At 40.7% G+C, this 27,992-nt stretch overlaps 1 protein-coding gene and 1 non-coding gene across 3 annotated transcripts in view; one reads left to right on the top strand and one right to left on the bottom strand.

The window, feature by feature from the left end:
• The window catches only part of Sil1 (SIL1 nucleotide exchange factor), a 255,643-nt gene that overhangs the window by 37,465 nt on the left and 190,186 nt on the right, over positions 1 to 27,992 (bottom strand). The window lies entirely within an intron of this gene.
• On the top strand, positions 26,695 to 26,798 carry LOC117283236. Its single transcript, XR_004514212.1, has one exon. It is a non-coding gene; the product is annotated as a small nucleolar RNA U13 (small nucleolar RNA).

Here is a 27,992-nt window from a genome sequence, read left to right as displayed (position 1 = left end):
CTTATGTAGTGAGACTGACCTGGAACTCACTGTGTAACCCAGGTTGGTCTCAAACTCACAGCGATCCTCCTGCCTCAGCATCCTTAGTGCTGGGATTATAGGTGTGTGCCATCAAGCCAGCAAAGTAATGTTTTTAGAGTCCCAAAACAAGATAAATAACATAAACAGTCCATCTCATTGTTTTATACCATCTCAAGCCAAAGTACTAGATAATTAGCTGTTTTGGGCTGGACTGGGAGTCAGGCCAGGTCTGCAAAAGTCTGGCTGGGACTATAGTTGCAGAAATCTAATTTGCTCAGGCATGGTGGCACACACCTGTAATCTCTGTAGTCAGGAGGCTGAGGCAACAGGATTGCTTTGAGGTCAAGGCCAGTCTGGACTAAACAGTGAGTTCAAGGCCAGCCTGAACTATAAAGCAAGACTCTGCCTCAAAAACAAAAAAAAGCCCAGTTTGATCTTTCTAACTAGAAACATTCCAAAGGCACTGCTGCTTGCTTGTTCCTTTAATAGCAGTGGATCTTTGTAGACAAGCACAAGACAAAGCACAAGCACAAAACTTATGGCAAAAGCTTCACTGAGAAAACTCTTATGGTACTAAAGCATACAGAGGAATGCCCAGGCAGCCAAGTTCTTGAAGGCTTCCAGAGCCACGAATTTGAATCTCCTTCTCCACCATGGGAATAAATTCCCTCCAACCTGGAAATTTCAGCACCTTTGATACGGGCCACAATGGAGTTGAATTGCTCCTGTTCACACCAATGGATCCACAAGATAGCTCTGCCTCCCGGGAAGGGGTAGCTGCATATTTTGTTGCCTACGTAGAAAACCTACTATATACCCACTGCCACTTTACCCAGCACTTAGCATAAAGAGCTCATGGAGAAGCTGTTGTGTCCAAGTCGCGGAATCTCCAAGAAGACCACCAGGAAACTCTTCTGATGTAAATACACAAGGAGTTTATTGCAAGCTCGAGCCTGGACTCCCAGTGTCACTGACACAGCAGCTTTAAACTGGAAGTCCTGACCCACTAAATTAGCCTATTTTTATAGGGTTTGGGTGGCTTGAAATTCTCTTTATTCTATTGGCTTTTTTATGATTTCTGTTGATTCTATTGGCCTATAATTCTAACTTATTATTGGATATTATAAGATGTAATACTTCAAACTTATTGGCTACTATTTGGGTGCGGGCAGGGGTTTGCGCGGGAGATTTATCTTAGTCATCTAACTGCCACAGCCAGTTTTGTCATATTTTGACCTGGCTGCAGTTTCTGGAATAAACCGCCCAGTTGCAATTCCTGGAAACTGCTCATTTGTAATTCCTGAAAAACCTGGTTTTTGGTTAATCTATTTTTTGGCAATGGAAGGTTATTTGCAGAGTTTAAAGGTCAGCCCGAATAATGGAGCGTCTAATCTGGCTTAGCTAAAACAGAGGGACTTTGGACTCTTTTCGGTTCCTCAGAAGCTCTCCCTACAATCTAGCTTGAAGGAAATCCCAGGCCTTCCTCCCTCAGATCCAGGACCCACTGCACACTCCTCTAATGCTTCCAGCAAGTTCCAGCCAAAGCTACCCTGATCTCTCTATTTATCACACAGCTCTCCTTCTGGGAGCCTCCAGGAAGTCAAGCTTCCTTCAGGCCATGCAGATGATATTCTCCTCCAAGAGCCCACAATTAGCTCTGTCATGGTACCTGGGGAGAGACAAGACATGTTCAGGAAGCCTCTCTATTAAGGCCACCTGGGGCCAGAGGATAATGGGGGTTCCTTGGGGTCAGACCTAGCAGGATGGAGCAGCATCAGGCTTCAGTTCCCAAGCTCTGCATATTCCTAAATGAATCGTTTAACCTCACCATGGACCTGGGGCTTGCCCTATTCAGTGGTGCTAGCCAATACCTGGCTACCAAGTTCTTTCTGCCATCATTATCTGCCCACTGAAGATTTCCCTAGAAATGCAAGAAAATAAAGCTCACCTCCCACATGGGATAGTTAAATGCTCTGGCTATGCTTGCTATCTGGAGCCATATTGGAAGATCGGGTTTAATGCAGCCATGCTGGGCCCAGATGGAAGAACTCTGAGCCAGGCTGAAAAGCAGCTTGCCTATGGATGCCCCTCTGGCCTGGAGATCTCTGAGCTGGCTCTGCTCTTGCTCTACATATACCTTAACTAAACTGCTGCTGCTAAGAGTGTGGGAGAAAAGAAAGCTCCTGCCTCCTACCCTGCCCCTGCCTTTCCTGGGTATAGGCTGGAATCGATCATTAGCCTAAAACCTGGAGTGAAACTCAAATTGAGCTCAAGTAACTTTTCTTTTTTTTTTTTCATTAAATTTTATTTTATCCCACAGCCCCCCAAACCCTCTTCCTATGTACAAAAACTTTGTTTCCATTTTTCCTTTTATTTTCTTTTTTGTCTTTTTTTTTTTTTTTTTGGTACCAAGGATAGAACTCAGGACCTTGTACTTGCCAGGCAGGCACTGTGCTGCTGAGCTATATTCCTGGCCCTCAAATAACTTTTCTTGAGCTACACTAAATGAAAACAATTTTTTTTTTAATCCTAGAGAAACAGTTCAATCAGCAACTAACCCTCTTGTCCCTTCAAAACTATTTCAGTTGGACAAACCATATACCTCAAAATAGCATCTGAGTTACGGGCAAAGCGGAGACTTATAGGGGTAACATTAGGGTAACTTGGGGTCCAGCAAACAAATGATTCCTGGGTCCTCAGGCAAGGGAAGCAAGGGGAAATAGCAGAAGGAAGGCTGGCAACTGTGCGGCTGGAGCACTGGTGACAAGGTGCTTGTTCAGCCCCAATAAAGAGGGCACAACCCTTAGACGAGGCTGGCCACGTGATTTCAGAGTAAAGCCTAACTGGCCACCTGACTTGTGGGATCTGGGAAACTATTTAGTCTACCCTAAAACTTGGGTCCATTATAGATTTTGCAAGGCTAAAATGGCTCAGAAGAACCATGAGAGCTGGAGCACAGATTCAAAGGGCTCTTGCCAGAAAATCCAACTCTGTGTTAACTTTATTATTTCATGTCTTTCAATTAGAAAATAAAGTCAGCTTGTGGCAACAAAACAAAACAAACCTCAAGCAGGCTAAGGGGGGAACAGTTAAAAGGAAAAGTCCCTCTTTTTCACACCCTCATTTAAAATATATATATGTGTTATGAATTTGTATATAAATCTTTACCTATTTACCTTTGCTATCAATGCACTACTACTAGATAGGCCTTTTTTTTAAATATAAAGAGCCTTTTTTATAGGTAGGGGAGACTCCTCAGACCACCAAGGGAAGCCATTTGATGTCCCATTGAGCAGCAAATATAAGAGAAGTGCAGTGGTGGGTCACATCATATAAGACTGGAGGAAGATCTAATATTCCAGAATCAAAACTGAAACTTTCAGCCAAGTTTGGCATAGCATCCCTGTAATCCCAACACTCTGGAAGGTCGAGGCAGGAGAACCACAAGTTTGAGACCAGTAATTTAGGGATACCTCTAGTCAAAAGAGGGGAGGAAAAGGGATATAGCTTACTGTACAGTCCTTGGGTTCAATCTCCAGTACTGAAAAACAGCAAGTTTCTAACGAAGTATGAACTTGGCTCCAATGGGATCTCACCTCTGGTGCAGGACAGAGAGAAGGAAACTTTGATACATGGCCCCACCTCAGCTCTCTGCCTGCCGTTGGCAGCCTCACCTCTCCCAGCTTGTCATTTGAGAGCTCTCAGCCTTTACCATTATGCCCGTCACTACCTGTATTCTCTCCCTGTGGGCTCTGCTCTACAAGCCTCCAAGTTCCTCTGAAACATCACCACTGGCAGGGCTGAGCAACTGCGAACAGATGACCTCACGGCCTTCACATCCTCATGCCAGCTCCCAATTGCTTGTACTGCTGAATAATTGAAAGAGCAAAATAATCCACTCAGCTGACTTGGGAAACCAGCCTGGCACACAGATTACCTCAGAGTGAATTATTCACATAAGGTAGAATTGGGAGTTGCCCAAACTTCTATTTGTAGCTTAAGCATCACATGGAAGGACACTCAAGATAGAAAGAATGAATGCTAGTAGAGGAAAAGAGACCGTGCTTCCAGGCAATAATAGCTAATAAACTGTATATGAAGGGAAGGAAAGATGTTTTACAGCACTGTTTTCAACAAATGATGCTTTAGCTGAAGAACCAGATCTAGTGCTGGGGCCACTAAAAGGCTTCAGGAAGCCCCCAACATTCAAAACACTATAAAAGAGAAGACACTGACTTTCATGGTCCAGACATCCCAACTCTCCAGTCAAGAAAAAGCTTGCAGAAAATATGATGCCCATTCCTCTGAGTGGCAGCAGTAGCAGGAGCTACCATTACTGAAAGAAAGCTTCACGGATGCCCAGCATGTGGTTGGTATTCCTACACTGTCTCCCTTACTTTTATCTGTAACATGCAAAGGAAGCACATAGCAGGCACTCCATAAATATTTGTTGCATGTGTGAAGAAATGAATACACGGCCTCTCCAGAACCTGGAAAACAACAACTCAACAAGAGACAAAAAGGTAGAACTCTGGAAATCAAGAAAGAGCCTACAGGAAAACTAGAATTCAGAGAGAAACTGGAGAAACTGTATACAATGCAGAGAAAAGAAGGAACTCTCTTGGAATATTAACTCTGGCTCCCAGGTAAGCCTGGAAAGGTTGGCAGCCTCAGGGGGAACTGGTTCCCAGATAAGCCCAAAAAGGTTTGGCAGCCCCATGCAACATTTGCCCAAGAAAAGCCCATAATTATTGTAAGCTGCGAATATAGTACGAGGTTTTACTCTGACAGTGACTCTTTCCACCCAGCAGGCTAGAATTGGAAAAGAAATTCACAGCAGCATCTGCCATACATGGGATTGGTATAATCAGAAGCCATTTGGGGAAGGGGCTTATTGTTTAAGACTGAGCTACTGAGAGAGCCAGAAGTCACAGAACAACTATATTTCAGGATTTCTGGGGGTCATCCTATCACGGGACTGGGTGGGAGTTGGCCAAATGACTCACAGAGGAGGGGCAGAGTGGTCAGAGATCCCCTGAGAAGTTTAAGCAGTGGCTAACTCAAGCTGTGAAGAGCACAGCTCTCACCACACCTCTGTGGTGAGAAGCCAGGCCAACTGTGTAGTTTGTTTGTTTTTTGTTTTTTGTTTTTTGAGACAGGGTCTCACTATGTAGTTGAGACTGACCTGGAACTCACTATGTAGCGCAGGCTGGTCTCGAACTCACAGTGATCCTCCTGCCTCAGCCTCCCAAATGCTGGGATTACAGGTGTGTGCCACCATGCCTCGCTAACTGTGTAGTTTTCTGAAGGGGTCTGGTCTGAAAGTGTTGGCATGGTCTCCCCTCATTTCCTACTTCTAGCATAGAGCTCAATGGTTTCTTCATTTTTCCCATCCGCCGATGTGATCAGGAACCTTGGCTTGCTCGAGTGGTTGCCACAATCTGGGGCTCATGGACAGACAGGTCTCTGGAGCAAGTGAGGCACCTCATGACCCAACAGGCCACAGGCTGCCAGAGTTGGAAGGACCTGTGACATGAGGTACACAGAAGAGCACAAAGGCTAAGATTCAGCTGGAGTGAAAACAGCCCTGAGGCACTGACTAACCATGCCCAGGGAGAAAGGCACACTGGATTCAGCATTCACACAGCAAAAAGTGTGCAAATGGGGCTGGGGATTTAGCTCAGTGGTGCCGCCACCTGCCTTGCCAGTACAAGGTCCTGAGCTCAATCCCTGGTATAAGAAAAAAAAAAAAAAAAAAAGGTGTACAAGTAAACAAAACAGAAAAAGGCCCTAGCTGTGACTGTATCCCTCAACTCATGTGTGTCGAGTTCCAATCCCCCAATTCCTGGAAAGGACCCATTCACAAACACATGGAGGAAATTTATGGACTCATTTATCTTTTTGTTTATTTGTTTTTCCTGTCTTTTGCTCTTTGTTTTTACTCCTTTTTCTTATTTTTCTTGTTCGTCTTTTTCTGTTACTTTTATCTAATTCTATTAACTTTTATTCTTTAATTTCCTTGTCTTATTTTTCAATTTTTACTTTATTTCCCTTCCCTGTACTCCCCATTTTAATTGCTGCTAATAAGCTTTATTGTTTTTTAGCTATTTAGTTGACTCTATGCTATTACTGCTAAATTCTCAGGGTATAGTTTTCAGTAGATAATTGTTATATTTCAATAGTTGGTTTGCATGTCCATGGTTTTTGGCTTTTTGTTTTTGTTTCGAGACAAGGTCTCACTATATAGTCTAAGCTGGCCTTAAATCACTATGGATCCCACACTGACCCTCATGGCAATCTTCCCGCCTCAGTTTCCCAAGTGCTGGGATATTGTGTTACATTATTATTGCAGGTATCTTTTCTGCCAATGTGACGGTATAGCTATAGCAATTACTTATTCTTACAATATGTTAAAAACTGGCTTTTCTTAGACTTTTATTTTTTTCTATTGTTTATGGTGGCACAGTTGTTGCTTTTAACTAATTGGTTTTTACTGCATACCAATATCTGGTTTGTTTTTGAGTTGTTAACATTAATGTGGTTCATTTTCTCCTGAGTGGTTCTGGGGATCAAGACTCCAGAAAAAGTTGGCCAGTGAGAAGATCCTCAAATGTCATGTTGACTAGGTTGATCACCTAGAGGGGTATGATCACCAAAATATAACCAAACCTAAGAACACATCACAGGGAGACAAAATTTACCTGAAGAAATTTCCACAGTGTTGACAGAGCTTTTCTACCCTAAATGATCTTCGACCAATAGTGCAAAAACATTAGAAACATGAAAAAGTAAGGCAATATGAACACCAAAGCTTCTCAAAAGCTGATCTCAAAGAATGAAATACAGGAAGCTATAGACAACCCAAAAGCCAAATGATCAAAATGTTTGAAGAGCTAAAAGAAGAAAGATATAAACAAATGCATAAAATGTTTAACAAGCTTGAAAAATGAAAAAGATAAACAAATTTACTAATAAAATGTTCGACAAGCTTAAAGAAGAAACAATAATGTGGTTTTTCTATAAAATGGAATACTATTCAGCCATAAAGAATGAGAAATTAGATTCATTCATAGGAAAATGGATACATATTGAGGATATACTCCTAAGTGAAATAAGTAAGTCACACATGTATAAATACTGAATAGTTTATCTGGTGTGAAAATATAATATAAAATATAATAGTACATAAGATCCTAATGATATAATTGACAATGTGAAATAGGAAGAAAAGGGCTAAAGGTGTAGGGAAAGTGGGAAGGGTAGGGGAAAGGTAATAAGGGAAAAGAAAAAAATATGAGAAAATGAAAAAAATGGAAATAAAGCATTTGTAAATGGGGAGGGTAGAAGCGGGTGAAGGGAGGGCAGGGACAAGGGGGAAAAAATGAGAACCAACACCTGTCATGTAGAGGTACAAGATCCCAATAATGAATGTAACTGTACTGTATACCTAGAATGTAGCAATAAACTCAATGAGAGAGAGAGAGAAAAAAAAGAAACAATAAACTAATTCAGTTAAATAAAGCAAGTCAATATAAGACACAAATGATCACTTTAAAAATCAGTATGAAAAGCAAACAGAAATAGATGACATGAAAAATTCTACGGACAGCATGGTGTCTTAGTCACTTTCCTTATTGTTGGTACAAAAATACCTGACACCTGCAACTTAAAGAAGAGGTTTATTCTGGCTCGCAGTTCAGAGAGTTTCAGTCCATCTTTGGCAGGTTTAAACACAGAAACAGCACAGCACAAGGGCCTGGATGGAAGAAAACCGTTCGTGTCTTGGCAGCCACGAAGCAGCAAGAGAAGGAAGAGGCTGAAGAGGGAGATACACCCTTCCAGGTCACGCCCCCATCAACCTGCCTCCTTGGACCAGGCCCTACCTCCCTAATAGCTATGGTGCCCAAGGGTCCGATCCTCTTCCAGAAGCCCGCTGATGGGTGACTGAGGCTCTATTGGCACATCTAGATATAAACCATGGGTAGCACATTTGACCAATGTGAGGTCACAGTGTCAGGAATAGAAGGTAAGGTGGATATACTAGATCAATGGTGGTGAATCCATGGCACATGTGCTGCAGTGGGCACACAGAGACCCCCCTGTTGGCAAGTAAGATCTTGAAAGTGGGCAGCTGAAATATTTTACAAAAGCAACCCCAAGCAACAAAAACAAATCAGGAGGCATTCTGGATTTCAAGTTATACTACAAAGTTACAGTGATAAAAACCATATGATACTGGAACAAAACAAACACGCAGATCAGTGGAGTAGAATAGAGGATGTAGAAACAACCCAGGCACATTCAGCCATCTGATCTTCAACATAAGGGCCAAAAACATACATTGGAAAAAAGACAGTCTTGAAAACTAGTCATCCACATACAGAAGAATGAATCTAGAATGAATCATCATGTACTAAATTAAAATTAAGATAGATCAAATACCTATATATTAAAACAGAAACATTAACTATTCTGGAAAATAAGTTAGGTAAAACTATTGAATCATGGCCATAGGCAAAAATTTCTGAACAGAACCTTAACTGTATAAGAAGTAAGTCCAAGAATCAACAAATGGGGTTGTATCAAATTAAATAGCTTTTGCACACAAAGGAAACAACCTAGTGGATAGACAACCTACAGAATGGGAAAATTTTTTTGCCAGTTACTTCTTAGACAGAAGACTAATATTGAGAATATATAAAGAACTCAAAACACTAAGCCCCTCAAAATAAAAAACCCAATAAAAAATAGGCAACTGAAATGAACAGTCACTTCTCAGAAGTAGTACAAATGGCCAATAAATACACAAAAAACCACTTTTGGCCATTAGAGAAATGCAAATGAAGACAACATTAAGGCCATTAAGGTGTGATCCAAGCACTTCGGAAGCTGAGGCAGGAGGATCACCATAAGTTCAAAGCCAGGTTGGGCTATATAGTGAGTTCAAGGCACCCTGAACAACATGGCGAAACCCTGCTTCAAAAAACAAACAAAAAACACAAATGCTAGTAAAGTTGTGGAGAAAAGGAACCTTTCTACTGTTGGTGGATGTGTAAACTAGTACAAAAACTATGGAAAGCAGTATGGAGATTCCTCAAAAAACTAAAATTAAAAATTCCACTTGATAAGTTATACCTCTTCTGAGTATCTCTCCCAACAGAGTTAAAGACATCATATTACAGAGATACATGCATATCCATGTTTATAGCTAAATCTTGGAAATGGCCTATATATCCATCAATAGATGAATGGATAAAAAAATGTATATATGCACAATGAAGTTCTACTCAGCTATAAATAAATCTGAGTTATTTGTAGAAAAATGGATGTACTTTTGAGACCATAATGCTGAGAAAAATAAATCAGATAGGTTAACCATTATAGGAGAAATCCAAAGTATAAATAATTTAAAGAGTGAAATAAAAGATAAACAATATGAAACAGGAAAGGAGACCTTTTGCAGATAAGAAGAGGATTTAGGGATGGAGGGAAAAGGAAGGAAAGGGAAGGAAAGGTGAAGTAAAAATGTAGTATGTGTATGTACCAACTCCCCATGACGAAAGTATTCATTATGTTATTATGTACTGCAAACAGGTACTAGGGGGAAAAGAAGCTTACACTAAGCATGTATTACATATACAGTCAAGAGGAAATACTACGTGTAAAAATAAAAAGAAACATTCACAGAGCAAGCAAAGCTCTAATGGCTATGTTCCTTTCCCGGAGATGTATACTTCCCTTCTGAGCTCTTTAAAGAAACGTTTGGGGAAACAAAGAAAAGGTAGTAATTAGAGTTAACACTCTCTGAGCACTACTTGCCAGGTGCTGTTCTAGATAATTTACATGTATTAACAAATTTATTCCTCCAAACAACCAATCCCATTTTCCCCTTTTAATGGATGAGGAAACTGCTTGATTGATTTAACAACTTGCCCAAGGTTACACAGCAAATGAGTAGTAGAGTTCAGAATCAAAACCAGGCCTTATAGTGTCTGTCTTGTCTGGAGCCATGAAAAAAGTTCATTCTAACCTTGACACTGGATTGTAAGATTTCAACACAGCACCCATGTTGTTTATTCCCCAGACTGCTCCAGACCTCGAAGGACTAAAGTGGGTGTGCTGCTAGCTGGTGGAGGAGGCAGGACTGCTTTATACTCAGTGTCTTAGGTCTATGGCTGGAAATAGCCCTAGCACTGGAAAACCAGGCAGATACCCTTCCAAAGTCTGGACACCACACTCTCATAATGAAAGTAGCCAAACCCGTAGAGAGACATGAAGCATTCTGACTCTATGTTCTAATCTGGTGAGTAATAATTTGAGGGAATCATGAGTATTAGTTGTAAGTATTGTTAACTTTAGTAACTCCATATTTGTTAAGTTTCTCCAGTTTAGAAGGTGGTGTGTTTCCTTTGTGGAATTCCTGAAAGTTGCAGTTTCTTGTCTCCGACCTTCAGACGTGTGGTTGTCTGGGTTACTACTACCATGGTGGTTGTTTTTGTTGAGCTTGTTTGCTCTTTTCCTGTGTGAACTTGCATTTACTATGGTAACCCCATCCCATAATAGTTTGTGGTGTTTTTTTTTTTTTTTTTTTTTTTTTTTTTTCTTTGCTTTAAAGGGCTGATGGTTGCCGGCAATAAACATCGCCTTGATCAGACTCTTGTCTTGGCGTCCTTCCTTTCTCTCTGCCCCATCTCCACCCTGCTGCTCTTTCAGGTTTGAGGCACTGCTGGACAGTGCTCTGCGTCGCCGGCTCACGACAATAATTCTTCCCAATTATGAAGTGCTACCTCAGGTATTAGATCTACCATCCAAAATTTTGGTGAGAGTGGATGACTTCAGCTAGACACCAAGAAAAACTTCCTACCATGAGAGGTGTAAGATAACAGGGTTGGAGGTCTCCGTATTTCAAAAACACTAGGAGTTCCTTTCCACAAAGCAACCAGAGGGAGCATATTTAAAAAATAGAAAACAGATCTTGTTATTTCCTTGATTAAAAGCTGAGAGTGGCCTCCCATTACCCTTAGAATAAAATCCAAATATAGTTTACCTGGTCTCCAGGTGCACTGACAACTTCCTCAACCTCATCTTTTGTTAATCACTCTGGATCAGCCCACTCTGGCCCCATTGGACTGTAGCTGCTTTGGTGACTGGCCCAGCTTGTCCTATTTTAGAGCCCTTGCACCCTCTGCTTGGAAAAATCCCAGCTTAACGTACGCATGCATGGCTGACTCTGCCTCCACTTGCACTGAGGCCAGAATGACCTCTCTTCAAAAGTCTCTGTCACTTATCCATCTAAAGAAATCCTCTATACTGTAATCATTTTTTCATAACATTACTGACTTGAAAACAGTTTTTTAATTTTTTTTGGGGGGGGTGATATCAGGGATTAAACTTGGGCCCTTGTGCTCGAAAGGCAGGCAGGGGAACCACTGAGCCAAATCCCCAGCCCTGAAAATAGCTTTTTAAAGTATAATTCATATATCACAAAATTCATTAAAAGTATATAATTCAATAGTTTTTTGTATATTCACAGAATTTCACAACTATTTCCATCATCAATTTATTTTCCTTATTCCGCCCCCAAAAAACCCTGTATCTATTAGTTGTCACTCTGCAGTTCTCCCTAATCCCATCTCACCCAGCACCAAGCAACTACTAATCTACCTGCTGGCTCTCTCTAAATCTGCTGTAGTCTGAACATTTTGTATAAATGGAATCATACAATATGGAGTCCTTCATGACTTGTATCTTTGACTTACTGTGTCTGATCATTTCATCTATGTAATTTTAACTATGTCGTTTCATAGTATGTAGCAATAACATATTTCTTTTTTATTGTCAAATAATATTTTATTATATGGATATACCACATTATACTTATCCATTTATCAGCTGATGGACATTTCTTCGGGGCTACTATGAATAATGCTGCTATGCACCTTCATGAACAAGTTTTGCATGGACACATTTTTGCTTCTCTTGGGTGTATGTCTGGGAGTAATTGCTGGATCATATGGTAACTCCCATCTGCAGTATCACTAGAATATTTCTCAAAGTGGCTGGATAAACTTTATATTCCCCTTGGCAGTGTATGAGGGCTCCAATTTTCTCTACATCCTTGTCAGCACTTGTTAAAGTGAGTACATTCTCTGATTTCTTCTTTCAACAGTTGGCTTTTCTCTACCTTTTTAAAAATGGGTTATACTTTATTATTATTATTTTGGTACCAGGGATCGAACGTGGGCCCTTGTGCTTGTGAGTCAGGTGGTGAAACCACTGAGCTAAATGCCTAGTCCTCATTTTCTTTGTAGTATCCTTTGAAGGACAAAAAACTGTTTGTTTTGCAGCACTGGGGATTGAATTTAGGACCTTGCGCTTGCCAGGCAGGTGTGCTGCCCTGAGGTACATCCCTGGCCCCAAAAGTATTTAATTTTGATATACTGACTTTTAAAAATTAATTTTGGATTAAAAGATAAGCCATGTAGGAAGAAAGCCCTATCTGTCTCGTTCACCACTGTATCCACAGTTGAGCAAAGCACCTGACAGATAGCAGGTACTCAAGACATTGTTTTGCTGGGATAGGATACAAAGGAGGACCTCTTGGCCTGGAGGCAGAGTGAAAAGGATGACAACCCACAATTGTTTCTGGTCTCCAGAGTGTATCAGAGCATGGCAAAGAGTATGGAGGGTTCCTAAATGGAACACATCTGAGAAGCATACATCATCATCCATAATCAACTCCCTCATTTAAATGCTCAGGCAGTCATCCTCTTTTCAGTCACCCTGGAGAACCAAAGACAGAACAATGTCTTGGAACAGGGACAACCCAGGCAGATGGGCACAGCCACAACAGGGAGGCTTTTCTCCACGGTGGTTAGCTCTTGTTTTTCAAAACTGCTAGGGCTTGTGTGTCAGTGTGACTGGCCAGCAAAGGTTTTAAAGAGGAGGTAAAGGCTGGCTTGCTTACCTCACTTATTCTTTGCCAAGAAAAACCACAAAAATATCTGAAAAGCTGAATGTCCAAGCCAAGGTGCCTCATCAAAGCACCTCAGGAATCCTGGACTTGACTCCCTAGAGAGATATTTCACCAGCTAGGCAGAGGCTGGAAGCACAGTATTGGAGCTCAGGGTTGGCTGAGCTCTGAACAAGGTAGACAGTTTGGACAACCAGTCTGCTCTGAGTCCCAGAGCAGGAAGAAAGCAACCTACCAGAGAAGCAGGGGTCCAGAACAGAGATGTGGAAGCTTGTCAACTGCAGCATCAAAACGGGGTTTAAAGAAAAGGGCCCCTGCTCTTGCATTCCTTGATTTCCACTACATCACTCTTTTTCTCCTCCCAGTGCTGGGAATTGAACCCAGGACACTCCACATGCTAAGCACGTGCTCTACCATTGAGCCAAACCAAGCCTCATGTCACTTTTTCTGATAGCAAAGGAAGGAAAGGCAGAGTTCGAGGCATGTGCACACACACATACACACATGTATGGAGTTGCCTCTGGAGGGTAAATAAATATTCATAAGCAGTTCGATGTGTGAAAAGCAAGGACAGAGGGTGACAAATGGTGTCAATGAGAAAGAAAGTGTGGTATCTATTTTTAAGAGGCTGAATAAATGATAAAGGATTGCTTGCTGAAAATACTGTGTGACCCTCGATGGCAGTGTCCCTCTCCTGTGCTCGGTAACAAGAGGCAAGCTCTCTTCCCAGTGCAGCAGGTCCAATGCTGCCATAGCAGCCTCACATTTGCTTCAGAGGTTCACCCTGGATCCCTGTGTATAGCAATAAGATTTCTTATGAAAAGCATTACCAAGACCATAAGCTGAGATGAGCACTCATGCCTGAGGACACTCATATTCTCAATGGTCCCTTTTGCCTTGGTGACAAGTGGGCAAAGTGAGTGGATGACTCCACTACAGAATTAAACTACAGACGTCCCAAATTTTATTTTATCAGCTGGGGACATGGTGGCACACCCCTGGAATCCCAGCACTTGGGAGGCTAAGGCAGGTGGTCTGCCACAAGTTTGACACCAGCCTGGGCTCCAGAGAGAGTTCAAGGCCAGCCTGAACTATATAGCAAACCCTGGTCTTAAACAGCAAACCAAATCAAAATGTTCTGTATCAAAAAGGAGGGAGAGAATCCCTATTCTCCCTAGCAACAACCAGTCCATCTCATGAAGGGAGTGTTTGTCATGGGTCATTTCATGGAACTTGGGAGCTAATGAAATCAAGTCTGTCAGTCTGTTTCTCACCCCATCCCCATCCGTTGTTGTACACACTCTCTCTCAACATTTATCCTCACCTGGCATGGCACAGTGGTATGAGTTAGTTTTCAAATTACTCTGCCTGTTTCACATCTTGGCTCTAACACAATCTAGCTGTGTAACTCTTGGCAAGAACTTAACTTCCCTAAGCCTCAGTTTCTTCATGCATAAAATGGAAATAGTAATCTTACTTACTTCAAAATTGTATTTACTTGGTCAAAGCCAATGAGAAAATGTAATAAATCTCTTAGCTCAGTGCCGAACATATTATAGGTATTCTTATTTCTAAATATTCTTCATATCTTGGTGTAGACTCTAAACATTTTGAGGGTAGTAACTGTGCCAAATACATTTTTATATCCGCTGAGGGCATAGCAGAGTTGAAATTCAATAAACATTTGTCAAATGAGCCGGCTTCTCCAAGACTATATGCTGTGGGCAACAAGCACAGCTCCCAAATGCGTTTGTCCAGTTCAAAGGCCCCTGCTGAGCTCATTTCCTCCAAAGTATCCTCCTAACCTCCAGGGAAGAATACAGGGAAGGCCCTCCCTCCCGGAGAAAAAGGTGAGAATCAACTGGAGAACTAATAGATGTGGGCAGGATGTGCAGCTCCCCAGAGTGGTGGCCTATCGATTTTCAAGTGTCACTATTAATAACAACAACTGGCAGAGATAGAGCATGTTTCTTTCAAAATAATCACAGCATCTTACAGGGATATCCTATCTATCTCTCTGTGGCTCCAGGAGATACAGGAGAGTATTTTCCACTTCCAAGTAAGGGCAGGAGAGGCCAAGGAGTTTAGCTGAGGTCACTGTACAAGTCAGTGTGGCCCTGGTCCTTGGGTTTCTCTGCTTCAGGGATGGCATATCTGATGCCCAAGGGCTTCCCCAGCATGGTTGTTTTGGGATGTTTTGCAGACAGTTAGCTTTTCACAAAACAACCATGGAAGTGAATGGCATCAGCTACTATTCCAAAAAACAATCATTCTCAAGGGGATGCCCTCAGCCATAACTGCTACTTGGCTTTGCCCTCCCATTCCTGCTTATCACCAAGAATCACATTTGTCTAGTACAGTAGAGGACAGAGTACCACACAGAGAGAAGGAGGACAAGGACAAGTACATTCTCGCTCCAGAAGATATACAGAAGGCAAGTGTTGTGGTACTCTCCTATAATCCAAGCTACTCAGGAGGCTGAGGCAGGAGGATCACTGCAAACTCAAAGCCAGCCTAGGCTACATAGTAAGTTCAAAGCTAGCTTGAACTACACAGTAAGATCCTGTCAAAAAAAATATTAAAAAATAAAAATGGGCCAGGTGTATGGAGCTTACCTCTAATCCCAGCACCTAGGAGACAGAGGCAAGAGAATCACCATGAATTTAAGACCAGCCTGGGTTACACAGTGAGATCAGGCCAGGCTGAACTACACAGTGAGACCTTGACTCAAAAAATCAATCAATCAATCAATCAATCAAACAGACACAGAAAGGAGACTGTCCTGCAACCTCCCATTCTATCCTAGTGGGTCTCTCATGCTCCAGCTCTCTCCATGGAGGAGACACCTATCTACCCAAGCACATGAGGGAACCCTACTCCCAAGAGGAAAAGAATAGGGAGGCCTGGCAGAAACTGTGAATAAAAATGACAATGATGTCCAGGCAGACAGAGACAGTCTCTTATGTGAGATGCAAGCCTAGTTAGCCTCTGTAATCCTAGAGACCAAAGATTAATCACCCCAGGGAAGAATATCCTCTGCAACTATCACCCTGATACTTACACCCTGCCCATAGCTCTGGGTATTAGACAGGTGAGATAGGATTGCTATGAGTAGTGTGTGTCATCCTGGAGGATAAAATAAAAAGCTATCTGTCATATTGAGCTATGTTGAAGGATTAACAAAAGTGGCTAGAATGCTCCACTAGCCCAGAGGACAGGTTCCAATGAGTCTGGGAAATCAAAAGCTAAAGAAGATACTGAATAATGCCTCCCCTGCTTTATATAACCTACAAGGTAAAGTATCTAGCCTGTCCTCTGGTTAATGAACAGAGCAACAACATTTCCAGGACTGAGGCTCAAGTAAAAAATAAAGCTCGTTATACCCTGGATGCCACGGATTACATAGTCCCAAGCAAGACTGATATTGTACAAACAACCCTCCCTTTCTCCTGTACTCTGGAGGCTCTTAAATTCCAGGGAACCAGGCACAGCTCATGATCAGAACTGCCATGCTTCCTGACATCACTCATACCCAGACAAGAGCCAGAAGGAAAACCTGAGCACCACTTGCTCTTGGAGGCTCAGGTGAAGGTGTAGCAAAGGGACCACTGAGGCTGAGCTGAAAAAGAAGGACATGCTACTTACAAGAATGAGGCCTGTATCAGGTGCAAGGAGATTATATACTTCTCAGGCACTGTTCTTTACAAAGGGGACACCAGCAAAAAAGAGGCAAATTAAACTCCTTTGTGCCTGTCACAATGGCAGCAGAGGAAACTGCAGCCAAAGCAGCCATTGAGCTCACTATAATGGCAGGACAGGGCAATGTGAAAATGGGGAGAAGAGAGCTGGCTCAGTTCTTATGTCTCCAGTAATATGAGAGTGTGCTATGGGCCTAGGTTTTGCCCTGTCTGGTGTGGGACTAAAAAAACCCTCACCTTTTCCCCTTGTATGTTAAATCTGGAGAGTGCCATAGTCGAGAAAGGTCAACAAGCAAGGTTTTGAGGGCCCCCTCCTTTTCATTTCTTTTCCTTTTTCTTTTAACTTCCTTCTGAGATGCTTTGCTGTACTGGTTTCCATTTAAGGATAAGTGAGAGCCTTTGATTCCCACTGACCTGCCTGGTTAGCAATTCAGCAGTAAAGCACCTCCCATGGCAGAATGAAAGTAGACTTCAAGCTGCTTTTTTTCTGGCTGACTCCCATGCAAATGAGCTGCCTGCAGCCTGACTCACAAGAGCTCAAAATGGAAAAATTGAAGAAGAAAAAGAAGAAGAAAAAGCACAGTTCAAATTTCATAGGGTGAAATTTGCCTATGAGATAAACTTTCTATGAGCCTACATGCACCATGCCATCAAAGCCATGGCATGACCATAGCCCTTGATAGATAACTCAGTGGCAAACTTCTCAAGCCAGCAAGAACCTCAGATACCTAGATTTTTTTTTCTTAGCAGAAAATTAAACCCCAGAGAAGTAAAATGACAAAATCAATGAGCTGTTTGTAGACCTGAGACTGTGTCTCACATGTCCACACTCCTGAGCTTAGGGCAAAATCACAGGCAAGATCACAGTCTCTTGAGGGCAGGGACCCTGCCTCACATTCCATCCCATAATCCTGGTTAGATATCAGTGGTGGTGAGAACCTGGGAGAGAATTTGAGCTTTCTCCTTTAGCTCCTGGAATGTAAAGTGTAGCCCATTAGTGAAAATAAGACCCAGGTTTTCTCATTCCCTGGAAAATGTTCTGCACTAACAAACAGGCCCCCTGGCAAGGCATTAGGGCACCCATCTTCCTAATGGACTTGGTAATTAAGCGTGGGTGCAGTCCCCTATACCATCAGTCCTCTCTCTCCCCTCTGCAGGGTCACCACACGCGGCAGCTGCCCTGGGTGACTGATCCAAACATTAAAAAAGAACACATCCATCTATTCACTCAGGAGAAAAGGCAGTCATTTCAAATTTATATATTATGCAACCCTGTTGGAGAGGAAAAAAGAGCAAAATTAAATTAAAATTCTCTCTGGAAGATATCTGCCAAAAAAGAAAGAAAAGCACTCTGGAGTTACACCTAGTTCCAAACTCCAGGCAGCTTTCAGCTCCACCTCCTTCCTCTTTCCTCTTCTCTTCCAGGCTGGACAGCTCCAGATATGTCTGAGTTTCAGTGATTCCCTCTAATGATAATGCACCCGCAGAACAAATCATGGACTCTGATTGATTTAGGAGGCAACTTGCACAAATACCTGTAATCTAGTTCTAATCTTGTTTATTTCCATTCCAATTATCCTGCATCAATGGTTTAAAAATGGGAACCGTCTGGTGCATACATACAATCCATTTTAATAGAGGATAAATCTGGGTTATTGTGATCCTTTCTTCTCTCAGGCTTGGGATGGCACCAACTATCTCAAGGCGCTGATTGGGTCGAATCAGTTCTAACACTATTCAAATCTTCAAGGATTCAATTAATCATACAGCCAATTCCATTCTGGGTTCCATCTGTCTTGCCTCCTTTGGGGACTAATAATCACTCACTGTGTGTTTTTACACACTAGTTGAAGTGAAATTAAGACTGATTTTATCATGGAGCACGCAAAAAGAAAATGCATTTCTTACAAGAAAATTTCAGAGCTATTTTAATGCTCTGATTGGATAAAGCTATTTTTAAATAAACAAAAGAACTTTTTAAAAAGCTTTAGAATTCTTCACATTATAAATAAATTCCTGTCACCAAAAACTAGAAAGGGGGATGCTCCTTGGAAAACCAGAGACTCCCAAAGGTCGATCAACAGAAAGACTCAGTTTATTCTAGAGAAAGTATGGGTACACAAAATATGTGAGAAAATAACTGAATCAATTTGATATATTATTTTAAGTCATCATGACATTTAATTTAAAATTATAGTTATTTTTTATTTTTAACTGCCTATTTAGGAGGGGAAAATGGGTACCATACTGCTTTGAGCATTCATGACCTCTGGAAATCTCTGGCAATCCTTGAGGAGTCTAAACCTTTTCACTCCTTTAAAGAACAAGAAATATGCTTTTGTCTTCTATAAATAGCCTGGCTCTCCCAGAAGCATTAGAGCAGCTGCCCTAGCAAACACTCAGTATAGGGCCCTCTAACCTACCTCCAGATAATTTCCCATCAACCTGAGGACAGTCTCCTTACCAGGAACATAACCACAAAAAGGGCCCCAACTGAGCCAGTTGGCCACCTGCACTTGGAAGCATTCCTGACTCATCAGCAGAATTTCATAAGGGAAAATGCAAATAGCTGAGCTTTCTATTTTTACTTTTCACAGTTGCAAAGTCAAAGCATTTGTGTCTCTCCAGAGTTCAAAATTCCTAGTGGCCATGGTTCACCTAGCACAGACCCTTATTCCTTGGTTCTGACAAAATGGTCCCAGCACAGTAGAGGAGGAAGAGAATGCAGCCGAGGAGATCCAGCATGTGGCTTCTTTATTGCCTTAACATCTTTTAAAATAAAATTTAGAAGTACACAAATTCATAAGCGGAACTAACAACACAGTCATTCCAAACAATACCAAAGATGTTTTGTGAGTCATACCGGCTCTAAAAAGCCATCATAATCCCTTCTTAGACGCAACAATCAAATCCTTCCTTCATTTAACAAATTTTGCCTAGTAATAAGTCTAATTAATTGGAGCACTGTCATTTTTAAACATGGGTCAATGCAAGCATTTTCCCAAAAGCTTCCACCTGAGTCACTTTACAATTATTAAAAAACAAGAAATTAGTTTCTAAGAAGCTCTTTATGGACTCATAAGCAATGATGTTCAAGATACACTGTTAAATGGAAAAAGCAAATTATAGACTCGTGTATCTACTTCTTATGTATAAACAGGGGAAGAACATATATAATTGTATTTACTTGAATATGCATAGACATTTCAAGCAGTAACTGGCAACACCAGCTGCTTTAAGGAAGGAAAACGGGGTGGACTCTGTTTAAGACATCCACTGTCCCCACAACCTTGGTATGTATCCAACTGTTTCTTACCTTTGCAAAAGAGGAAACTGCAGCTCATTTAAGTCAAAATTCATAATGAGTTATACAGCCAAAGAGAGAGAGGCTTGATGTGAACCTTTCAGGAATACATCACTTTCAGATCCAGGAGTTGTCAGACTTGGCAAAAAATACCACCTGAATGCCACATTTTAGCCCAAAAACTCAGAGTTTCTGACTCACCTTTTCATTTGGAATTCCAGCTGGCTCTAGGGTCTTGAACAAATCACTTTAGAGGGGCACTGAGTGGGATATGTGAGGCTCCTCCATCCAGCCATTGATCACTGTCCACAGCTCTTAATTAAGTGTCTTATTAATTACTTATTAATTAATCAGGGCTTAACTATTTCTGTCCTTTCTTCCTGGCTGAGAAATGCATTGTCAGTTTATTCCTGGGCCCATCTTCTACTTGGTTTTTTTCTTTCTTTTAATTTCAATACCACCCCACTTACCCAAAAGGTTTCCACCAAGACAATGAAAGGTAGGCTGGGCATGGTGGCGCACACCTGTAATCCCAGCACTTGGGAGGCGAAGGCAGGAGGATCACTGCAAGTTTGAGACCAGCCTGAGCTACACAGTGAATTCCAGGTCAGTCTCAACTACATAGTGAGACCCTGTCTCAAAAAACCAAACCAAAACAAAACAAGACAATGAAAGGTACGAAAACACTGCGCAGAGTAAAGGCACTAGAGTTGGGTGTGGTAGCACACACCTGTAATCCCAGCATTTGGGACACTGATTTATGATGATTACGGTGAGTGTGAGGCCAGCCTGAACTACCCAGTGAGACACTGTCTCCAAACAAACAACAGAGTAAAGGTACCAATGTGACCATTAAAAGGGAAAGTCTCTCTAGAATGCCCCCAGAACCCCCAGTCTAATGCCAAACAGAAACTTTTCTGGGACAGCTTTTAGTTTCAATTTCTTGCCATGAGAATCAAAATAACCAGGTCAAAAGAAAAGGTAACTATTGAACCATATGCTTTCCAGGTGACTGTTTGTTGCTTGTTTTATTCAGTACCAGGGATCAAACTCAGGACCTTGTGCTAGCAAGGTAGGTGCAGCCCCACTGACCTAAATGCCTGGCACTCTAAGTGATTTTTTAAAGCCTCTTTATACTTCCCATTCTGGGGGTATTGCACAAAGGGAAGGCTCCAGGACAGAAGAGTCCACCTCATTCTGCACTTTCCAGTCAGAGAGAGCAGAAAAGCCTGAGACTGTTTCATAGTGGTCAGATGCTCTGTCTATATGGAGGTTGGGGCACCATGCTCCAGCTACAAACCTTTCCCGGCAGTCGGGCTGAAGTGGCAGTGGGACCACAGTAACTGATTAAATGCAGAAATAAAAGCATAGAGAAAATGGGATAGAAATAAATTAGTTTTAAACCTCAAGTTTCTGTAAGCAAGTGAAATGCAGTGGGGGCAGGGAATCAGCCTGGGAAGTCAGGCTTAGAGATTTCCCTGAAACAAAGAGATTATAGATTGTCCAATATGAGGAAATCTTTCTATTCTGCAGCCACATGTCAGCCTTTTTTACTCAGTGCAGTTCATTAAACACTTTAAACACATTCAAAGGTAATGGGATGCAGCCAACTTCCTGAAAAAGCCCCAAGACTGCTACCAGGGATTCTATCCAAGCAACACAGGACTGCAAGGTATGGAAGTCATCAGTGGGGCATATGGGTCAATATTTCCTGCCATTTTTCAATTATGGTCCTCTCTCTAGCCTTTACGGATTCTCTTCTTTAGCTAACAGACTGCTTTTAACAAAAGAAAGGCTGGGAGGGAAAACTGCTAACTGATCAGAATTCAATAAACAAAACATTCCAAAGTACTTGCCAGAAAGGAGAGAACATAAGCAGTACCACTGAAAAGATTCCTCATCTGTGGTTTGTGATTTTAGACATCATAAAAAAACCACTCAGAAGGGGCTTGATTGTTCAGAAAGCAAAAACAAAAAACAGCACGAGTTTAAAAACATGCTCATTCCAATCAAAACACTTTCTGGAAAGTGTGGTTGAAGACTTTTGTGCTGCCCATGGTCAGAGGCAAGTGATTATGAGATTACTGAGGAGGGTCAGTCTACCTCCTAATGCTTACATAAAGCACAGAAGGAATGAGCGGGGCGTCGTGGCGCACGCCTATTATCCCAGCACTGCCAAGGCGAGGCTGAGGCAGCTGAGCTACAGAGCGAGTTCCAGGTCAGTCTCAACCACATAGTGAGACCCTGTCTCAAAAAATCAAAAACAAAACAAAACAAAAAAGAATAGAAGGAATAATGGTACAGAGTTGAATTATCAAGCCTCATCCTGACCACAAGTCTATCTATGAGAAACAGCCTGAATAGAGACTTGCCAGAAACCCCAATCCTTTGTTCCCACATCATTCCCTATATCCTCCAAAACTAAAGTCAGGTGTAACTGAAGAAGGAAGACACCAGGGGCCTCATTCAAAACCCTCAGAGGGATGTCCTTTCTGTGAAAGTCTGCTAGCTCTTCAAACTATAGAAAGAACATGGCTTTGACATGGGCTTAAAGCGTAACACTCCCACAAACTGTGTGCTTTTGGGCAAACACTCGCCTCTGAGAAGTCAGAATTCTATTACTCACCTTGAGTTGTAGTAAGGTTTAACATGTTCATGATGGACTCATAATTCACCTCTCTTGCTGCTGGATGACTTCAACCACCACTAGCACATGCATAACTGTCCTATCAGGTGGCTTATTAACTTTATTAGTGAAAAGCCTGATAAAAGTGATTAGGTCCATTTGTATCACTAGTGATACAAGCTGCCCAATGGGACAGTCATGCATATTACCACTGGTGGTTCAAGCTGGCAGAAGTGTGTTAAATTAGATGTTATATGAAAGCCCCAAGCCCTTGCAGGCTCCTTTATCATAGCACATATGCTTCAGGTTAGTCCTCTCTGGTGTGCTCTGCAGCCCTGACACTCCACAGATACATAAGTGATGTCAGAATATTACACAGAGTACTGAGGTATAGAGTAGCACCTTCAAGGCCCTGGGTTCCATCCCTAGGACAGAGAAGGAAAACAAACAAACAAACAAAAAAAAAACAACACAATAAAAAATATATGGTATGCAATAAATATGTACAGGGTCGGGGATTTAGCTCAGTGGTTCCGCCGCCTGCCTTGAAAGCACAAGGACCCAAGTTCAATCCCTGGTACCAAACAAATAAATAAATATGTACAATTTGTATGCATCAATTAAAAAACATTTATAAAAAAGCTAGAAGTGTAGCTCAATAGTAGAACATGTGCTTATTTAACATGTGAGAGGCCCTGGGTTCAGTGATAAATAAAATACATTAATATATATATGGCTGCTATGTGACAAGCAGTTTTACTACAGTGAGGCTTTCTACCATGCTTTTTCTGTCTTGGACCTGGCTGATCATGAATTGAACAACTGAAACTATGAACCAAAATAAATCTCTCCTTCAAGGTGTTTATGTTCTTCAAGGTGTTTATGTTAGGTTTTGTGTCTTACTGATGGGAAAGTAATGAGTACAATAATATATAAATCAAAATCACAAAGAGAAGGCACAAGGAAAGCATACAATATGGTCATCTTAATAGAAAAATATAAAATTCACTCTGATGAAAATGAAATTGTATATGCATACTTAACTTTAACACACCTATTTTATAAATACCTATACAATTAGAGATAGACTAAGCACACATACAATTAAATGTCAGTATCATGCATGATCATGAAAAAACAAAACCATTCCTCTCAAAAACAGGTAACAAATAGGGCCAAGGATTTAGCTCAGTGGTCCACCACTTGCCTTGCAAGCACAAGGTCCTGAGTTTGATCCCTGGTAACAAAAACAAAAACAAAACAGATACAAATAAACTGGGTGTGGTGGCGCATGCCTGTAATCCCACCACTTGGGAGACTGAGTAAGGCAGGAAGATCACTGCAAGTTCAAGGCCAGTCTGTGCTACAAAGCAAGACCCTGCTGAACTCTCCCCCATACAAATAAAAGTTCCTGTTAACATCTATTTATTTTAGAGAATAACAAAGTTTCTCATTGTTTACAGGCATAATGACGATGCAAATAAAAAAGTAAACTGAAATACTATAAGCAATAAGATGGTTCAGTAGGGTAGCTAGTAATATTTTAAAAAACAAACTCTTGGGCTCAGGATTTAGCTCAGTGGTGCTGCTGCTTGCCTTGCAAGCACAAGGTACTGAGTTCATTCCCTGCTAAAAAACAAAACAAAAAACAGAAATACTTTCATTTCCAACAAAGGTGAATTAGATTATTCAGACTCATCTTTTGAAAACTAACAAATAAGCTAAAATATTTTTAAAATTTCCTTAAGAGCAACGAAAAGCAACAAAATAATTAGGAACTACTAGGCCAAAAGCTAAGGAAGAGAGGGAACCTGAAGAAGTAACTAAAGTACTGAAATGACTCAGGTCTAGAGTATTCACAGATTCAGTCAAATGTGGTTTTCAGCTTTGGCAGCTGGTAAGGAAAAAGGAACATAAGCCAAAGACAAGAGCTACCCAAAGTGTTAAATTGGAGCCTCAGAAAAAGAGGAATGAGAAAGAAACAGATAATAGTTGAAGAGATAAGGTAAAATATTCTAGAATAAAGACACAAATCCAGATTGAATAAATTCAATAAACAATAAACAAAAATTATTTATATCATACATATCTCATAAAAAACAAATCACAGAGAAAATATTAAAAGCAGATAAGAAAAGATTACTTTCAAAGGAATAACCAGTTATTACTTCCAAAGTTGGTGAAAGTTAACTTTTCAAAAGCAACAATAGCAGAACAGAATGTATATTTAATTTGCTGAAAGAAAGCAAATATTACCATAGAATTCTACATCTAGAGAAAATATCTTTTTCAGAATAAAACTAAGACATTTTTAGGTAATAACTGAGTTTGACATCACAAATAAATGTGTATATTACAAACAAGTGTGTATATATATATATACATATATGTATAAGATATACACATGTATAGGTTTCCTGATTTATCATGAAGTTACATTATAAGTTGAAAATGTTTCACGTAAAAAATGAATTTAAGACATCTAATCTACTGAACATTATAGGTTAGCAACACAGTAGACTGTAGAGTACTTGCTGCTGTTTACCCTCATGATTGTGTGGCTGACTGAGGTTGTGGCTTGCTGCTGCTGCCAAGCATCATGAGAGAGTACTACATCACATTTTTCTAGTGAGGAAAAAATATTTCACATGTCTGGGTATAGTGGCACACGCTTATAATCCCAGCACTCTGGGAGACTGGGACAGGAGAATCACAAGTTTCAATCTGGCCTGGGTAACTTAGTGACAGCCTGTCTGGAAAAAAAGCGGGGCGGGGCTGGAATATAACTTACTCTGAAGACATGGGTTCAATCCCTAGCAGCACCAAAAAAGTCAATAAATAAAACTATAAAATGTTTTCTACTCAATGTATAATGCTTTTATGCCATCATAAAATTAAAAAATCCTAAGTCAAACCATCATAACTATATGATCATCTGTACATATGCAGAGAAGCCTAAGTTGGGATGGAGATATTTCACTCTAAAAGTACAGAACATAATTCTCCTCAGGCACATGTAGGACAATTTACAAAAACTGAGTACATACCATATTAGCTTCTCATTACTATAATAAAATACCTGAGGCACTTAACATAAAGAGGTTAGGGCTGGGGATTTAGCTCAGTGGCACCGTGCCTGACTTGCAAGTCCCGAGTTTGATCCCCAGTACCAGAAAGAGAGATAAGAGGTTTATTTTAAAGCAGGCACTGGAACCATTGAGCTAATTCCTTGGCCCTAAGAAGTTTATTTTGGCTCATGGTCCATATCAGCTGGCCCCATTGCTCTGGGTCTCTGGTGAGGGCACCAGATGGTAATGGAAGGGAGTGTGTGTTGGAGCAAACCACTTACTCAGTAGCCAGGAAGTCCAGAGAACCTGAGAAACTGGGCCACAATCCCAGACATCCAGAGTATGGCCGGATGACCTAAGGTTCTCCCAGTAGGCCTCACCTCTTAAAAGTTCCACATCCTCCCAACAGAGCTACCCACAGACCACACCTTCAACACATACACCTTTCAGGGATGTTAAGCCATACCATGGCAGATATTAACCAACTAGAAACTCTAACTGATTTCAAAAGACTAAATAATAAGCCAGGTGTGGCAGCACATGCCTGGAATCGCAGAACTTGGGAGACCGAGGCAGGAGGATTGCCAGCCTGGACAACAGTGAGTTCAAGGTCAGGAGAACTACACAGCAAGACCCTGTTTGAAAAAACAAAATAATTAAAGGCTTTTCTCTGACCACAATCTAAATGTCAGAAACAAAAACATAATCAGAAGCTTTCCATTATATTTAGAAATTAAGAAATACAATTAAATATGAATCAGAGAAATCATAATTGAACCTGAAATACTTTCAACTGAACAGTAATCAAGTACTACATATCAAAACTGGGGATGCTGTTAAAGCAATAATAGAAGGAAATTTCTACAAATGAAAAAGTCATTTAATATTAAAAATTTTATTAATGTGATAAGTACATTAGCCATACTGAAGAAAGATGCAGTTAACTGGAAAATAAAGTAAAAGAAATCATCCAGAAGAAGAGACGAAATATAAAAAAAAGAGAGAAGCTTTTGTGGTTCTTAAGTGTGATTATTAGATTTTCATGCCACTGTGTGAGCTGTGCCTACCTCAAACCTTTTTACAATGTCAGCATATGACCTATCCGATGTGAAGAAAAAAAAAAAAAGAAAAAAGAACAGTTAAGAGATGTAAGAAACAGATGGTACAATATAATCCTCAAATAGGGAATGCAGGGCAGAGCCAATGAACCACATAGTGCTAGTAATAAACCAGAAATTTCCATAACTAAAGCTTGTAGTTTATAAAAGTACACTGAGAGACACATGGACATTGAAGTGGCAAAATTTGATGATAATAAATACGAATAAAAAAGTTTTAAATAATCATCAAAAAGCTGATTGCCTATAGAAGGCAAAACTATTAAAATGGCAATAGATTTTTCATCAATAATAATGTACAAACATAAACAGATATACAATCACTTAGGAGGGAGGACAAGATGACAAAAGGTACTAGGAAAAACTAAAAAGGCTTACCACTCCCAGGCATTTGCTCAAAGAATAACTAGGAAATTGAAGCTCGAAAGGAAAACAGACAAGACCACAAAAAAAAGCACAAACTGCAAACATGAAAAAGTATGAACCATCAGATGTTCACTTTAAAAATGATAATCACTAATTTATGAAGCTGGTTAAAGACAAGGTACAAACCAACAATATCATGGAAAATGAAGAATGGAGAAAGTGGAGTTAACATATTCTTAGAGTTTCTATAATGTTTGAAAGGAGGTAGAAAGCTATACTTTAAACTTCTGCAGCTCAATGAAGCACATTAAAAAATCATTGTTGAAATAGATGGCAGAAAATAATCCAAATATGTCAATATATCACAATAAAAGGAAATGAATTCTACCCAACAAAAAATTTAAATGATTGGATTAAATCTACATGAGTGTTGTATAAGCAAAGATGCACCCAAGATATAAGGGTAAAGCTGGTTTGGTATTCATGTAGTTTCTCAGGTGTTCTTTGTAGTGGAAGTGTCTTATTTCCCCCTCCATTTTGAAAGAGAGTTTTGCTGGATAAATCAGTCTAGGTTGGAGGTTGTTCTCTTTTAGTACTTGAAATATCTCATTCCAGGCTCTCCTTGCTCCAAGGGTTTGTGTTGAAAAGTCTGCTGTGATTCTGATGGGCTTTCCTTTGTATGTCATTTGTTTCTTTTCTCTTACCGCTTGTAGTATTTTGTTCTTCTGTTGGGTTTCTGTGATCTTGATTATTATATGTCTAGGTGTAGATTTTTTTTGATTGTAGCTAGTTGGGGTCCTATATGCCTCAGTTATCTG

Source organism: Fukomys damarensis, unplaced genomic scaffold (genome assembly GCF_012274545.1).
Source record: "Fukomys damarensis isolate Sample0158 unplaced genomic scaffold, DMR_v1.0_HiC HiC_scaffold_3, whole genome shotgun sequence".
NCBI classification, from domain to species: domain Eukaryota; kingdom Metazoa; phylum Chordata; class Mammalia; order Rodentia; family Bathyergidae; genus Fukomys; species Fukomys damarensis.
The sequence above is the reverse complement of the archived record's forward strand: the minus strand, read 5'-3'. Positions and strand labels throughout refer to the sequence as shown.